The sequence below is a fragment of the Giraffa tippelskirchi genome, chromosome 1 (genome assembly GCF_054371585.1).
Source record: "Giraffa tippelskirchi isolate mGirTip1 chromosome 1, T2T-mGirTip1v1.2.pri, whole genome shotgun sequence".
Taxonomy (NCBI): domain Eukaryota; kingdom Metazoa; phylum Chordata; class Mammalia; order Artiodactyla; family Giraffidae; genus Giraffa; species Giraffa tippelskirchi.
The window spans coordinates 195860831-195867703 of record NC_137275.1 but is presented as its reverse complement, the minus strand read 5'-3'; positions in this window follow the sequence as shown (position 1 = coordinate 195867703).

Below are 6873 nucleotides of genomic sequence, written 5' to 3'. Positions count from 1 at the left end.
CATGAAAACGACTACATTGTGAAGTGTTGCCCTCGCTGCCCTGTGGAGCTGGAGAAGGCTGTATGAGGAGGGCAGACAGGAGGAAGCTACTGCAAAACCCCAAATGGGATCTGAGGGTGGGGCCGGCGTGAGGAAGGCTTTAGGTGAAGTGGGAGGGATTCTACTAACACACCAACCCCAACAGCTATCATTTTGTGACTTTTGGCCAATCACATTAGCAATGTTTGTGCTGGTGTCTGGGTTTTGGTTTGTTGCTTGCACTATAGTGAAAGTTTCTTGAAGATAGGAGCACTGTCATTTTCTTTGATATTCACTTAGCCCCAAGCTCATGGTTATTATCTTTGGCAGAATAACTCCTACAGCCATATCATGTCCTGTCTGTTCTGCGTCCTGTTCATCCCAGCTCTGCTTCAGCCCCTGGGTGTCCTGTGTGGTCACTAGGTAGCACCCTGTGTGACACGTAGGCCGTCAGCCGCTATGGAGGGAGCTTCACGGGGAGGCAGAGCCAATGGTTGATCTTGGTTAGAAGATCAGGTTTAGAAGCCCAGTCAGTCTTCCATAACAGGATGTTAACGGTGGGGCTCAGGCCACTGGGACTAAAATACCCCTTGAGGAATTTCATTCAAAAGATGATGGGGTGAGTCCTGCCTTCTGTCTCTGGACCCACAAGAATGGCTTTTTTTTCCCTCAAAGAGGAAAGGGTAGAATAGGGTTAGAAAAATCCCTGCAAGATCAGATGTCCCTTAGGTTTCCAGAGCTTCCTAGATTTCACTCAGCAAGACATATCTTGAAAAACCAGCCTTTCTTGTTTTGGAGGCTGAGATCAAGAAATGCAGAAACCTGTGTTGTTAAGCGCCTGGTAATTCCCCTGCCATCTAACAGCTGTAAGGACACTCACTGCCTGCAAAGCTCTTTAACTACCATCTTTAACTACCAGCATCACATTTGTGCCTCAGACAGACACGCCTCCGTCCAGAGAGATGGTTTCAGGGTGTAATAAACACAAATGCTATACTGCTTAGTTTGTGCTGTTTGTGGGAGGCTGGTGTGCACATAGGTCAGGAGTGAGATAACACCTGGATTAAATCATGGGTTCTGTCATTTTGTAGTCTTGAGACCTAGCACAGGTTAACTAACTTCTCTCAGCCTGTATCCCTTCTCTAGAACAAGCTCAGAATTGGGGTGAGTTGCTGAGCTAACTGCAGGCAAGCAGCATCAGCTTAGAGTGCATGCTCAGTGCATTACAGTCCTAGCCCCTCTCACCCATGGAAAAGTGAAAAAGTGAAACTGACTCAGTCATGTCCAACTCTTTGCGACCCCACGTACTATACAGTCCATGGAATTCTCCAGGCCAGAATACTGGAGTATTACTGGAGAATACAGGCCTTTCCCTTCTCCAGGGGATCTTCCCAACCCAGGGGTCAGACCCAGGTCTTCTGCATTGCAGGTGGATTCTTTTTTTTTTCATTTATTTATTTATTTTAGTTTTTTTTATTTTTTTAATAAATTTATTTATTTTAGTTGGGGGCTAATTACTTTACAATATTGTGGTGGTTTTTGCCATACATTGACATGAATCAGCCATGGGTGTACATGTGTCCCCCATCCCAGACCCCCCCTCCCACCTCCTTTCCCATCCCATCCCTCTGGGTTGTCCCAGTGTACCGACTTTGAGTGCCCTGTTTCATGCATCGAACTTGGACTCTTCAATGGATACATTGAACATGCATCAAACCATCTATTTCACATATGGTAATATACGTTTCAATGCTATTCTCTCAAATCATCCTACCCTCGCCTTCTCCCACAAAGTCCAAAATTCTGTTCTTTTTATCTGTGTCTCTACCGTCACATGTAGGGTCGTCATTACTGTCTTTCTAAATTCCATATATATTCATTAATATACTGTATTGGTGTTTTGCTTTCTGGCTTACTTCACTCTGTATAATGGGCTCCAGTTTCATCCACCTCATTAGAACTGATTCAAATGCATTCTTTTTAATGGCTGAGTGATATTCCATTGTGTATATGTACCACAGCTTCCTTATCCATTTGTCTGCTGATGGATGTCTAGGTTGCTTCCATGTCCTGGCTATTACAAACAGTGCTGCGATGAACATTGGGGTACACATGTCTCTTTCAATTCTGGTTTTCTTGGTGTGTATCCCCAGCAGTGGGATTGCTGGATCATATGGCAGTTCTATTTCCAGTTTTTTAAGGAATCTCCACACTGTTCTCTATATTAGCTGTACTAGATTGCATTCCCACCAACAGTGTAAGAGGGTTGCCTTTTCTCCACACCCTCTCCAGCATTTATTGTTTGTAGACTTTTTGATAGCAGCCATTCTGACTGGCGTGAGATGGTACCTCACTGTGGTTTTGATTTGCATTTCTCTGAAAATGAGTGATGCTGAGCATCTTTTCATGTGTTTGTTAGCCATCTGTATGTCTTCTTTGGAGAAATGTCTGTTCAGTTCTTTGGCCCATTTTTTGATTGGGTCCTTTATTTTTCTGGTATTGAGCTGTATGAGCTGCTTGTATATTTTTGAGATTAATTCTTTGTCAGTTGCTTCATTTGCTATTATTTTCTCCCATTCTGAAGGCTGTCTTTTCACCTTGCTTATAGTTTCCTTCATTGTGCAAAAGCTTTTAAGTTTAATTAAGTCCCATTTGTTTATTTTTGCTTTTATTTCCTTTACTCTGGGAGGTGGGTCATAGAGGATCTTGCTGTGATTTATGTTAGATAGAGTGTTTTGCCTATGTTTTCCTATAGGAGTTTATAGTTTCTGGTCTTAATTTAGATCTTTAATCCATTTTGAGTTTATTTTTGTGTATAGTGTTAGAAAGTGTTCTGGTTTCATTCTTTTACAAGTGGTTGACCAGTTTTCTCAGCACCACTTGTTAAAGAAATTGTCTTTTTTCCATTGTATATTTTTGGCAGGCAGATTCTTTGCCAACGGAGCCACAAGGTAAGCCCATGGATTATCAGTCAAAGAAAGAGTTTATGGAAATGTAAACCCCAATTAGGGGGCTATCAGTTCAGTTCAGTCACTCAGTCATGTCCAACTCTTTGTGACCCCATGGACCACAGCACACCAGGCCTCCCTGTCCATCACCAGCTCCTGGAGCTTACTCAAACTCATGTCCATTGAGTCAGTGATGCCATCCAACCATCTCTCATCCCCTTCTCCTCTGCCTTCAATCCTTCCCAGCATCGGGGTCTTTTCCAATGAGTCAGTTCTTTGCATCAGGTGGCCAAAGTATTGGAGTTTCAGGTTCAGCATCAGTCTTTCCAATGAATATTCAGGACTGATCTCCTTTAGGATGGACTGGCTTGATCTCCTTGTTGTCCAAGAGACACTCAAGAGTCTTCTCCAATACCACAGTTCATCAATTCTTCAGTGCTCAGCTTTTTTATAGTCCAACTCACATCCATACATGACTACCGGAAAAACCTAGCCTTGACTAGACAGATATTTGTTGGCAAAGTAATGTCTCTGTTTTTTAATATGCTGTCTAGGTTGATCATAGCTTTTCTTCTAAGGAGTAAGTGTCTTTTAATTTCATGGCTGCAATCACCATCTGCAGTGATTTTGGATCCCAAACAAAGTTTGTCACTGTTTCCACTGTTACCCCATCTAATTGCCATGAAGTGATGGGACCAGATGCCATGATCTTAGTTTTCTGAATGTTGAACTTTAAGCCAACTTTTTCACTCTCCTATTTCACTTTCATCAAGAGGCTCTTTAGTTCTTCACTTTCTGCCATAAGGATGGTATCATCTACATAATCTGAGGTTATTGATGTTTCTCCCGGCAATCTTGATTCCAACTTGTGCTTCATCCAGTCCAGCATTTCTCATGATGTACTCTGCATATAAGTTAAACAAGCAAGGTGACAATAGACAGCCTTGACGTAATCCTTGTGCAATTTGGAACCAGTCTGTTGTTCCGTGTCCAGTTCTAATTGTTGCTTCTTGACCTACATACGGATTTCTCAGGAGGCAGGTGAGATGGTCTAGTATTCCCATCTCTTTCAGAATTTTCCACAGTTTATTGTGATCCACACAGTCAAAGGCTTTGGCATAGTCAATAACGCAGAAGTAGATGTCTTTCTGGAACTCTCTTGCTTTTTGGATGATCCAACAGATGTTGGCAATTTGATCTCTGGTTCCTCTGCCTTTTCTAAATCCAGCTTGAACATCTAAAAGTTCACGGTTCACATATTCGTGAAGCCTGGCTTAAAGAATTTTGAACATTACTTTGTTAGTGTGTGAGATGAGTGCAATTGTGCAGCAGTTTGAGCATTCTTTGGCATTGCCTTTCTTAGGGATTGGAATGAACACTGACCTTTTCCAGTCCTGTGGCCACTTCAGAGTTTTCCAAATTTGCTGGCATATTGAGTGCAGCACTTTTAGAGCATCATCTTTTAGGATTTGAAATAGCTCAATTGGAATTCCATCACCTCCACTAGTTTTGTTCATAGTGATGCTTCCTAAGGCCCACTTGACTTCACATTCCAGGATGTCTGGCTCTAGGTAAATGATCACACCATCGTGATTTTCTGGGTCATGAAGATCTTTTTTTGTGTAGTTCTTCTGTGTATTCTTGCCACCTCTTCTTAATATCTTCTGCTTCTGCTAAGGCCATACCATTTCTGTCCTTTATTGTGCCCATCTTTGCATGAAATGTTCCCTTGATATCTCTAATTTTGTTGAAAGGATAACCAGTGTTTCCCATTCTATTGTTTTCCTCTGTTTCTTTGCATTGTTCGCTCAAGAAGGCTTTCTTATCTCTCCTTGCTATTCTTTGGAACCCTGCATTCAAATAGTATATCTTTCCTTTTCTCCTTTGCTTTTCACTACTGTTCTTTTCACAGCTATTTGTAAGGCCTCCTCAGACAGCCATTTTGCATTTTTGCATTTCTTTTTCTTGGGGATGGTCTTGATCACTGCCTCCTGTGCAATGTCACAAACCTTTGTCCATAGTTCATCAGACACTCTGTCTATCAGATCTAATCCCTTGAATCTATTTGTCACTTCCACTGTATAATCGTAAGGGATTTGATTTAGGTCATACCTGAATGGTCTGTTGCTTTTCCCTACTTTCTTCAATTTAAGTCTGAATTTGGCAATAGGGAGTTCATGATCTGAGCCATAATCAGTTCCTGGTCTTGTTTTTGCTGACTGTATAGAGCTTCTCCATCTTTGGCTGCAAAGAATATAATCAATCTGATTTCGGTGTTGACCATCTGGTGATGTCCATGTGTAGAGTCTTCTCTTGTGTTGTTGGAAGAGGGTGTTTGCTATGACCAGTGCATTCTCTTGGCAAAACTCTATTAGCCTTTTCCCTGCTTCATTCTGTACTCCAAGGCCAAATTTGCCTGTTACCCCAGGTGTTTCCTGACTTCCCACTTTTGTATTCCAGTCCCCTATAATGAAAGGGACATCTTTTTTGGGTGTTAGTTCTAAAAGGTCTTGTAGGTCTTCATAGAACTGTTCAACTTCAGCTTCTTCAGCACTGGTGGGGGCATGGACTTGGATTACCGTGAGGGCGGCGAGGGGTGGCTGCGCGGCACTGGAGCAGCGAGCGGCCGAGAGGAGATACCCCAGGTCCAAGCAATTATTTAAAACAAAGCAACTTGGCACTCCCCTTCATGGATCAGTGCCTTTTCATGGTGAAGGGGCTTGTATAACTCAAAGAAGCTATGAGCCATGCCATGTGGGGCTACCCAAGACAGGTCACAGGGGAGAATTCTGACAAAACGTGATCCACTGGAGGAAGGAATGGCAAGCCACTCCAATATACTAGCCGTGAGAACCCATGAAATGTATAAAAAGGCAAAAAGATATGACACCGAGAAATGAGCCCCCTAGCTGGGAAGCTGTCCAGTATGCTGCTGGGGAAGAGTGGAGGACCACTCATCGACTCAATGGACATGAACTTGGGCAAACTCCAGGAGATGGTGAGGGACAGGGTAGCCTGGTGTGCTGCAGCCCATGGGGTCGCAGACTTGACTTGGCAACTGAACAACAGCAAATACTTGGCATTAGGCCAATTTATAGGAGATAAAACCTAGATTATTTCAGGGAGTTGTGTTTTACTCTCAATATAGCAAACTTCTCTGTATCTTAAAAATACTACAAAAATTCAGATATTTTTCCTCTTAGAGGAAGACAGCCAACGCCATATCAAGTCTGTATTAGAAAAAGTCAGTAAGCTTAGGCACGTAAAATCCACTGGAGTCACTGCAGAGACCACGCCTGTCTCACTGCACCTTGTCTGCTGTTACTCATGGTCACCATTAACACCACCACCAACGCTACCGCTGCATCCCCACAGAACAAAGTGAGCCTGAAGCCTGATTCGCCCTAACTGGTGCCTAGAATCAGCCAAACCCAAATTCAGTAACAATGGAATATTATTCAGCCTTAAAAAGTAAGGAAATTCTGACTCATGCTACAACATGGATGAAACTTGAAGACCCCATGCTAAGCGAAATAAACCTGTCACAAAAGGACAAATATTGTATGGTTTACTTATATGAGGTACCTAGAGGAATCAAACTCGTAGGAGCAGAAAGTAGAAGCTAGAGGAGAGAAGAACAGGGAATTACTGTTTAATGGGGTCCGTTTCAGTTTGGGAAGATGAAAAAGTTCTGGAGGCGGATAGTCGTGATGGCTGCACAATATGAATGTACTTAATGCCACTAGACTTAAAAAATGGTTAAAATAGTAAATTTTATGTTATATTTATTTCACCACAATTTTTAAAAGCCGATGACTCCTGATTAGCCAGACTACTTAATTACCCAATGGTGATGGCCAGTTCTTTGTGTCATATTGACTGGTCAGGAGTTGCCGAGATTAAACAT